The following is a 10754-nucleotide window of genomic DNA, read 5'->3' on the forward strand; positions in this document are numbered from 1 at the left end:
TTGGCGCGGTTGAGGGCGTTTCTGACAGGTGGGGCCCAATTTGGGTGACGTGGCCTAACGGACGCGCGGACGGCGCCGTTTGGTTAAGACCGACACGGTTTGGTCGCGCCGGACAGACCGACCGCCCGCACCCGACCAGACCAGACCTCTCCCTCCAGCTCCAATCCATGGCGATGACGAAGCCTGGCGGCGTGGACGGCGGCGGCAGAGTTGCTGCCAGTGGGGATGCTCCGGGCGGCGGTCCTGGAGATCCACCGGAGTTCTGCGGGAGCTCCAATCCCTCGAGCGTGCTGTCTCTTCCCCAACCGTCGTCGCCGCCGAAGTCATTGGAATACATGGCGGCTATTGCGTTATCCCAGGCGGTGAAGGCCAGTATGACGGGCAGCCAACATTTTGCCTCCTCCTTCGGCGGTGTGGAGTAAGTCATCCTCCTCCTTCTTTGTCATTTCCCCGATTGGCATTCTAGGGTTAGGGTTCTATGGTTAGTGTTCTTGGGTAAGTGTAGTACAGTTTATGTTCTAGGGTTAGGGTTCTAGCATTAGGGTTAGTGTTATATGATATCCTCTCTGTCACATGATTGTTGGTGTCATAGAAATTAATTTTAACATGAGTAATTTGACAGAAATCCTCTTTGTTTGTTGTTTGATCAAATACTGGTCTTCACCAACTTTAGTATTGTAAATTGAATCAGAAATTTCTGTTGCCACCAATTTTAACACTGTTAACTAGATTTTTTCAACTTATTAATAGGGCTATGAACTGACCCATTTAACACCAATCTGACCTCTTAACAATAATTTTAACATTGTTAAATGAATTATTTCATCTTATTCTTATACCTGTTAACTGACCTACTTAACAGTAAAATTAAATGAACTTTATCTGAATTTGTAGCTTGGATGATGAATAATGGGAAGTGAGGTTCTATTTCCTAGACAGAGATAACTTGGAAAGAACAATCTGTTTATCATACATAACCTTCTGGAATCTCATTGCCCTAATAGAGGTAGAAGGCTATAGTTGAAGGGATTTTATGTATTATGTTAGAGATCCAGGAGTTCGGCTGTCAGGAATGGAAGAATTAACTGATGATGACAAGGTGGAAGAAATGTTGGATCACATAGCTAGTAAAGGAAAGAATGTTGTTAACATTACAGTTATGAGAAGTGATCCACCTAGACCAGTTGATTTGAACATTGTTCATGTTTATGAAGAGCAGGTTCCTTTGTCAGAAATAGGTGTACCAGTTGTCTATGAGGTAGACAATTCAGGAGTTCTTTTCCCCAGCCCAGTGAAACCCCAACCACAGCCAGTCCAAGTAATGAACACACAAGAGAGCTCTTGTTTGTTGAAGCAAAAGGGCCCAAGTGAACCCGAGTTTGCTTTGGATAATGGTAATGAGAGGCATGAGTATTTCATGGAGACAGACCAAGAGCAAGAGCACATTGAGCAGATGACGGAGCAGAAAAGAAATGAAGAAATTCAGAGGTACAGGAGTAATAAGATACAAAGAGAGAAGTACAAGGCAGCAAAAAGAAAACTCCCACAGCTGCTTGCTGAGGAGTTCACTGATAGTGAAAGTGAGGATGAAGATCTAGAAGATGAGAACATATTGGCTAGGTTGGAGGCAATGAAGAGGCATAGGGATGATCCACTATATCACTTTGAAGGAGACACTGATGTAGAAGAGCTATATGGACCAGATGAGGAGGAGGAGGAGAATGAAGGAAGAGATGAAGAGGAAGGACAAGAGGAGCCACTAGATGAGGGCTTGAGAGGAGGAAGCAGTGTAGGAGGAAGCAGTGCAGGAGGTAGCAGCAGCATAGGAGGAAGTAAGGAGGGGGAAGGGGACGACAACAAGATCCCATGCAAGTTTGGATCAAATCATAGAGCAAGACTGGGCACCTTCATCTGATGAGGAGAGCAACCCAGGTGACTTAAGTCAGGAAGAGAATGATTGGGCTCAGCTTCCACCATTTAAGCCATCAAATGGTAGGAAGAGCAGGGCCAAAAAGAATAAAGTTAGGGTTTGGTATGATGAGAAGAGGGAAAACCCACAAGAACAATTTGTCAAGAAACTTTGTTTCCTAGATGTGCAGCAGTTCAGAAGGGCACTGCTTACATTTTACATCTCACAAAACAGGAACTACTCATTTCATAGGAATTGCTCAGATAGAATTATTGTAGTTTGTAGTACAGATGACTGTCCTTTTTCATTGCTGCTTCCAAAATTGCACATGAGAAGAAATTTTGCATAAATAAAATGAACTTGTACCACAATTGTCCTGCTGTTGGAGAGAGCACCAAAGTGACTGCTAGGTGGTTGGCACATGAGTGTGAGCAACAGTTAAGGTCTAACATAAACACACTAGTCCAGGCAATAATGGATAATTTGAAGAAAAACATGGAATTGAAGTGTCCATTCACATGGTCTACAGGGCAAGGAAAGCAACTAAGGAAGTTGTCCAAGGAGATCAGAGCGCACAATACACTAGGATAAGGGATTACCTCCAAGTTGTGTTGGATACCAATCCTGGAAGTAGATGCATTGTTACAACAAAGCATTTAAAGACTTGTCCTAGCAAAAACCCTAGATTTCATGGCTTGTTCATGTGCCTCAATGCTTGCAAAGAGGGCTTCATAAATGGTTGCAGACCCTTCATAGGTACTTGCATAATTATTTTCCCAACATCTTTCCCATTGCATTTGGTTATGTTTGGTACTAATGTGTTCTGTTTGGTTTTAGGTGTTGATGGTTGCTTTTTTAAGTTGACAATAGGGCAACAAATATTGGCTGCAACTGGAAGAGATAGTAATAACAACATCTTTCCCATTGCATTTGCAATTGTTGACAAGGAAGACACTGTCAGCTGGTCCTGGTTTCTAACCCAGCTCAAGTATGCTCTTGGTGGTGAGTCAGGGAACTATGGCAACTACACTATCATATCTGATAGACAAAAGGTACCTCGCACATCATCATTCTTATATTTACTGAAGTTTTACCATGCTTAGTACTGTCAAATTGTTTGTTGTTATACTATATTTCGAACACTAGTTATTTAAACAGTGCCTTCTTAAAGCCATAAACAATGTCTTCCCAAATTGCCCTCAAAGATACTGCCTTAGACATATTTATCAGAACTTTCAAACAGCTGGCTTTAGAGGTGAAGAGTTAAAGAAGTATATGGATCAGGCTAGTTATTCATATACTGAGCATGGTTTTGATCAAGCAATGGAAGGCATGAAAAGAGAGTGTGAGGCAGCTTGGAAATGGCTTAGAAAGATACCCAAGCATACATGGGCTAGACATGCCATGGATAAAAATTGTAAAACTGATTTGGTTGTTAACAATATTAGTGAAGTTTTCAACAAAATGATACTTGATGTGAGAGGTAAACCAATTAAAACCATGGTTGATGGCATCAGAACTAAATTGCTAGTTAAGTTCAATGCAAACAAGACCAAGACTGGGACAACCAAGTGGCAAATATGCCCAACATATGCTGAAAAACTAGAAGAAGCAAAACACCATGCTAGATATTGCCAGTCCATCAAAGCAGGACCAAATCTATACCAGGTTAGCAGTGGAGAAAGCACACATGCAGTAAATCTGCAAGTGCACACATGCGGGTGTAGTAAATGGGACATGACTGGTGTTCCTTGCAAGCATGGTGTTTCTGCAATTAATAAGGCAAAACTTCATCCAGAAGATTTTGTTAGTGATTTCTTCAAGAAACCAATGTACCAAGCAGCCTACAATCCAATTGTGTATCATGTGTCTGGGCCTGATCTATGGCCAAATACTGGGACCCTAACATAGAACCACCAGTTTTCAGAGACAAACCAGGAAAGAAGCAGACTAAGAGGAGAAGGAATCAGTTTGATAAGCCAGCTCCCAAAGATACTTCAAGGATGGCAACAATAACCTGCAACAATTGCAACTTGACAGGTCATAGGTACACTAGCTGCCACAAAAATCTGAAGCCAGCCCTAGCAATGAGAAGGAACCAACACCAGGTTGAATCTTGTGTATATATGTTGTCACTGCAGGTTAAATCTTGTGTATATTTAATACTAAGTTCTAATCTGTCTATATGTTGTCACTGCAGGAAAACAGGAGAGTTGATGCACCAATGGCAGCTCCATCTGCTCCACCAGCAGCAAGGGCAAGAGCTCCTGCTGCAACCAGTGCAACACCAAGGACAGCTCCATCAGCTCCAGCTGCAACTAGGGCTGCACCTAGGGCAGCTCCTTCTGCTCCTACTCCAACAAGACCAAGTTCATCTTCTGCTGCTGCTGATAGGCCTAGTTCATCTTCTGCTAGTGCTGCTAGGACAAGGGCAAAGAGAACATTCATACCACCAAGAGTGTCAGGTACTGGAAGAGTGAGAAAGCCATCATACAAGATGTCTGACTGGTTCAATTGTTCTCAAGGCAGCAAGAAGTGATGTCATGTTGAAACATGTTTAATTCGGCCTGTTTTGGCTAGTTTGTGATGAAGAATATTAAGAATTTCATGTTGAAACCAGTTAGTTCAAGTCCAAGTGGCGGACTATGTAATGTACCTAATGGTTGTGATGCACTATCATACTCTGGTTATGATGATATGATGATGAACTTATTAGTTATGATGTTTTCAAGAAGTTTTCATTCTGTTGTTGTGATGATGATCATAGTTTTCATAGTTGATATGATGATGATCTTAGTTTTCATGGTGTTGATATGTTGGTGATCATAGTTTTAATAGTTGATATGATGATGATCTTAGTTTTCATAGTTGATATGTTGATGATCATAATTGATATGTTGGTGATCATAGTTTTCATAGTTGATATGATGATGATCTTAGTTTTCATGGTGTTGTTATGATGGTGATCACTTGGGCATTTAGGGTGCCTCGACATCGACAAAAAAAATTGCACAAAAATAGTTTGGCCCGAGGCTCGAACCCAGGACCAGTGGGTAGTAACCATGCGTTCAATGCCAATGGGATAGTGCTAGTGGTCTTGTTTGAGTAGCATCCGCAATTTTACTTATATTTAGTTAGGCACGTACTGTGTTGAGAGTGCGTTGCGGTCGGCAGCATGGTGAACGTGCGTTTAGTATAACTCGTCGTTTCGGTTTCTCAGCCTTTAATATGTGTCCACCCACCGCTCTCTCCGATCACTCGCCCACTCGCCGCCCGCACCGCCCACTCCACTTCCCCCTCTCTCCCGTCGAAACCACCGCCGACAGCCACCCCCACCGCCGTCGCCATGGACTGGCAGCTGGCCATCGAAGAGCTCGCCGACAACAACCAGGAGCTGCGCGCGCAGTACAAGGAGATCGCGCGCTGATTCCCCGGTCTGGCGATGCTGAGGAACCATGCCTGCGGCCTGGTGAAGGTGATGACACATGCCGAAAGGCAGCGTGCTTTCCCTGCCGGCCGCACCGTCCCGCCGGCGACCATTCTCCTGTTGGCAATGCACGAGGTGCAGCGCTCCCCCGACCCCAGGCAGCGCGCCCGTTGGTGTATGTACCGCTCATCCACCACGCCGGCGGCCGCCGCAGATGAAATCACCGATGCCATCCTTGCTCTCCCAGCCCCCATCAACAACGCCTACTGGGAGAGGCGCAATCCATGGGTCCTCGGGCCAGACAAGGACTCTGACGCCGAGTCCTCTGACGACTACTACTCTGACGATTCTGGCGACTACTCCTCTGATGACGAGGTGGACGAGGTCGTCGTACTCTCCTCCGACTCCTCTGATGACGAGCCTAATGTGCAGCTCCTGGCGCTGATACGTCTCCAACGTATCTATAATTTTTGATTGCTCCATGCTATATTATCTACTATTTTAGACATTATTGGGCTTTATTTTCCACTTTTATATTATTTTTGTGACTAACCTATTAACCGGAGGCCCAGCCCAGAATTGATGTTTTTTTCCTGTTTTAGGGTTTCGAAGAAAAGGAATATCAAACGGAGTCCAAACGGAATGAAACCTTTGGAAATGTGATTTTCTCATCAGATAAGATCCAAGAGACTTGGACCCTCTGTCAAGAAAGCCACGAGGTGCTCACGAGGGTAGGGGCGCGCCCCCTCCCCTAGGGCGCGCCCCCTGCCTCGTGGGCCCCTTGAAGCTCCACCGACGTACTTCTTCCTCCTATATATATCCACGTACCCCCAAATGATCGGGTACGGAGCCAAAAACCTAATTCCACCACCGCAACTTTCTGTATCCACGAGATCCCATCTTGGGGCCTATTCCGGAGCTCCGCCGGAGGAGGCATCGATCACGGAGGGCTTGTACATCATCATCCAAGCCCCTCCGATGAAGTGTGAGTAGTTTACTTTAGACCTACGGGTCCATAGCTAGTAGCTAGATGGCTTCTTCTCTCTTTTTGGATCTCAATACAATGTTCTCCCCCTCTCTCGTGGAGATCTATTCGATGTAATCTTCTTTTTGCAGTGTGTTTGTTGAGACCGATGAATTGTGGGTTTATGATCAAGTCTATCTATGAATAATATTTGAATCTTCTCTGAATTCTTTTATGTATGATTGGTTATCTTTGCAAGTCTCTTTGAATTATCAGTTTGGTTTGGCCTACTAGACTGGTTGTTCTTGCCATGGGAGAAGTGCTTAGCTTTGGGTTCAATCTTGTAGTGTCCTTTCCCAGTGACAGAAGGGGCAGCAAGGCATGTATTGTATTGTTGCCATCGAGGATAACAAGATTGGGTTTTTATCATATTGCATGAAACTATCCCTCTACATCATGTCATCTTGCTTAAGACATTACTCTGTTTTTAACTTAATACTCTAGATGCATGCTGGATAGCGGTCGATGAATGGAGTAATAGTAGTAGATGCAGAATCGTTTCGGTCTACTTGTCTCGGACGTGATTCCTATATACATGTTCATACCTAGATATTCTCATAACTATGCTCAATTCTGTCAATTGCTCAACAGTAATTTGTTCACCCACCGTAGAATACTTATGCTCTTGAGAGAAGCCACTAGTGAAACCTATGGCCCCGGGGTCTCTTTCTCATCATATCAATCTCCATCACTTTACTATTGCTTTGCTTTTACTTTGCTTTTACTTTATTTACTTTGCATCTCTATACCAAAAATACCAAAAAATATATTATTTATCATCTCTATCAGATCTCACTTTCGTAAGTGACCGTGAAGGGATTGACAACCCTAAGCGTGTTGGTTGCGTTGAGCTATTGTTTTTGTGTAGGTATGAGGGACTCGAGCGTAGCCTCCTACTGGATTGATACCTTGGTTCTGAAAAACTGAGGGAAATACTTACGCTACTTTGCTGCATCATCCCTTCCTCTTCGGGGAAATCCAACGCAGTGCTCAAGAGGTAGCAAGAAGAATTTCTGGCGCTGTTGCAGGGGAGCTTCGCGCAAGTTAAGATTTGACTCCCGACAACGAACCATTTCTGGCGCCGTTGCCGGGGAATCTGCACAAAAGTCAACATACCAAGTACCCATCACAATCGCTATCTCCCGCATTACATTATTTGTCATTTGCCTCTCGTTTTCCTCTCCCCCATTTCACCCTTGCCGTTTTATTCGCCCTCTCTCTCTATCCTCCCTCTCTATTTGCCTCTGTTGCCTGTTTGCTCTTGTTTGCTCGTGTGTTAGTTTGCTTGCTTGTCGTTATGGCTAGTTCTTTACCTTCTGCCTCTATGTTTGAAATTGGGGATACCATTGTCGATAATAATTTTGATGCTCCTACTAAAGAACCCACTATCTCACATATAAAAAGATTTCGTGTTGGTAGCGGTAATATTACTGGAAAAGGAGTTATTCAAGATTTCTTTACTTGTGCCGGTGCTTTACCTTCTATGGGTAGTTCTATTCTTCATAGAACTAGTAGTCTTGCGGACGCTATTGCCATGCTTGTAGTTGAACTTGAGAGGCAATTCATGCACTTGCATCCTTCTATACAAAGGATTTTCCTAGAATTTTCTAAAATTGAGCATTCTTCTGTTAAGCATGCCGTTACTATCTTTTTGGCTCATGAGTTTCGATTCATAATTAAAGAGGCCAAAGAAATCTTTGCGCATTATAGGGTGGATGCTTGCCGTCCTCCCATAGAGACTATCCTCTTTGACCAAGAAGAAATAATGCATTTTCAATCTCTAGACTATGTTGCTTTCAATGAAAAACTTAGAAAAAGGGTTCCTACCAATGTTTTAGTTTATAGAATTTCTGAACTTAATGATGATTTAGCTATTCAAGATAATGAATTGGTATATTCTCTTGAATATAGGCTCACAAAGTTCTGTCAAAAGAATGCTTATAATGATGAATTGGTTGTGCAATATGAAGGACCAAAGGAGGAACCTATACCTCCCAAGGTTGATCTTGGAGACTTTTGTCCCAACAAATTTAGCCCTTTTGATTACTTTTGCTTGCATCAAAGAAAACTTGCTGCGGAACATAGACAATATGAAATGAGTTTTAACAATCTATCTTACTATTATGGCAATACCTAGATCTATTCTTGCTTGTTATGCCTAGCTAGGGGCGTTAAACGATAGCGCTTGTTGGGAGGCAACCCAATTTTATTTTTGTTCTTTGATTTTTATCCTGTTTAGTAATAAATAAGTAGAACCGTTGGGAAGACTTGGGGAAAGTCTTGATTGAACTTGCTGTAAAAAACAGAAACTTTAGCGCTCACGAGAATTGCTGTCATTTTTATTTGTAAAGTGATATTTAGTTAATTCTTTTTGAATATGATTAATAGATAAATTCCTCATGTCCAGCAATTTATTTTAGAATTTTTGGGGTTCCAGATCTTGCTCTAGCTACAGATTACTACATACTGTTCTGTTTTTGACAGATTCTGTTTTTCGTGTGTTGTTTGCTTATTTTGATGAATCTATGGCTAGTAAAATAGTTTATAATCCATAGAGAAGTTGCAATACAGTAGGTATAACACCAATATAAATAAATAATGAGTTAATTACAGTACCTTGAAGTGGTCTTTTGTTTTCTTTCACTAACTGAGCTCACAAGATTTTCTACTTTAAGTTTTGTGTTGTGAAGTTTTCAAGTTTTGGGTAAAGATTTGATGGATTATGGAACAAGGAGTGGCAAGAGCCTAAGCTTGGGGATGCCCATGGCACCCCCAAGATAATCTAAGGACATCTAAAAGCCAAAGCTTGGGGATGCCCCGGAAGGCATCCCCTCTTTCGTCTACTTCTATCGGTAACTTTACTTGGAGCTATATTTTTATTCACCACATGATATGTGTTTTGCTTGGAGCGTATTTTATGATTTGAGTCTTTGCTTATTAGTTTACCACAATCATCCTTGATGTACAAACCTTTTGAGAGAGCCATACATTATTTGGAATTTGATAGAATACTCTATGTGCTTCACTTATATCTTTTAGAGCACGGTGGTGGATTTGTTTTATAGAAACTATTGTTCTCTCATGCTTCACTTAGATTATTTTGAGAGTCTTAATAGCATGGTAATTTGCTTAAAATCCTAATATGCTTGGTATGCAAGATTAATAATAAAACTTTCTTATGAGTGTGTTGAATACTAAGAAAAGTTTGATGCTTGATGATTGTTTTGAGATATGGAGGTAATAATATCAAAGTCATGCTAGTTGAGTAGTTGTGAAATTGAGAAATACTTGTGTTGAGGTTTGCAAGTCCCGTAGCATGCACGTATGGTAAACGTTATGCAACAAATTTGAAACATGAGGTGTTATTTGATTGTCTTCCTTATGAGTGGCGGTCGGGGACGAGCGATGGTCTTTTCCTACCAATCTATCCCCCCAGGAGCATGCGCGTAGTGCCGAGGTTTTTGATGACTTGTAGATTTTTGCAATAAGTATGTGAGTTCTTTATGACTAATGTTGAGTCCATGGATTATACGCACTCTCACCCTTCCACCATTGCTAGCCTCTTCGGTACCGTGCATTGCCCTTTCTCACATTGAGAGTTGGCGCAAACTTCGCCGGTGCATCCAAACCCCGTGATATGATACACTCTTTCACACATAAACCTCCTTATATCTTCCTCAAAACAGCCACCATACCTACCTATTATGGCATTTCCATAGCCATTCCGAGATATATTGCCATGCAACTTTCCATCATTCCGTTCATCATGACACATTCATCATTGTCATATTGCTTAGCATGATCATGTAGTTGACATAGTATTTGTGGCAAAGCCACCGTTCATAATTCTTTCATACATGTCACTCTTGGTTCATTGCATATCCCGGTACACCGCCGGAGGCATTCACATAGAGTCATCTTTGTTCTAGTATCGAGTTGTAATCATTGAGTTGTAAATAAATAGTAGTGTGATGATCATCATTATTAGAGCATTGTCCCAAGTGAGGAATAAAAAAAAGTCCATAAAAAAGAGAAGGCCCCCAAAAGAGAGAAAGACCATAAAAAAAGAGAAGGCCCCCAAAAAAATGAGAGAAAAAGAGAGAAGGGACAATGTTACTATCCTTTTACCACACTTGTGCTTCAAAGTAGCACCATGATCTTCATAGTAGAGAGTCTCTCATGTTATCACTTTCATATACTAGTGGGAAGTTTTCATTATAAAACTTGGCTTGTATATTCCAACAATGGGCCTCCTCAAGTGCCCTAGGTCTTCGTGAGCAAGCAAGTTGGATGCACACCCACTAGTTTCTTTTGTTGAGCTTTCATACATTTATAGCTCTAGTGAATCCGTTGCATGGCAATCCCTACTCCTTGCATTAACATCAATTGGTGGG

General features: G+C 42.2%; 1 pseudogene; it reads left to right on the forward strand.

Moving 5' to 3' along the window:
• The first annotated feature begins 2263 nt into the window (after positions 1-2263).
• Positions 2264-5336, forward strand: LOC123101329 (uncharacterized; annotated as a pseudogene).
• The last annotated feature ends 5418 nt before the right edge of the window (positions 5337-10754 follow it).

The sequence above is a fragment of the Triticum aestivum genome, chromosome 5A, assembly GCF_018294505.1.
Source record: "Triticum aestivum cultivar Chinese Spring chromosome 5A, IWGSC CS RefSeq v2.1, whole genome shotgun sequence".
NCBI classification, from domain to species: domain Eukaryota; kingdom Viridiplantae; phylum Streptophyta; class Magnoliopsida; order Poales; family Poaceae; genus Triticum; species Triticum aestivum.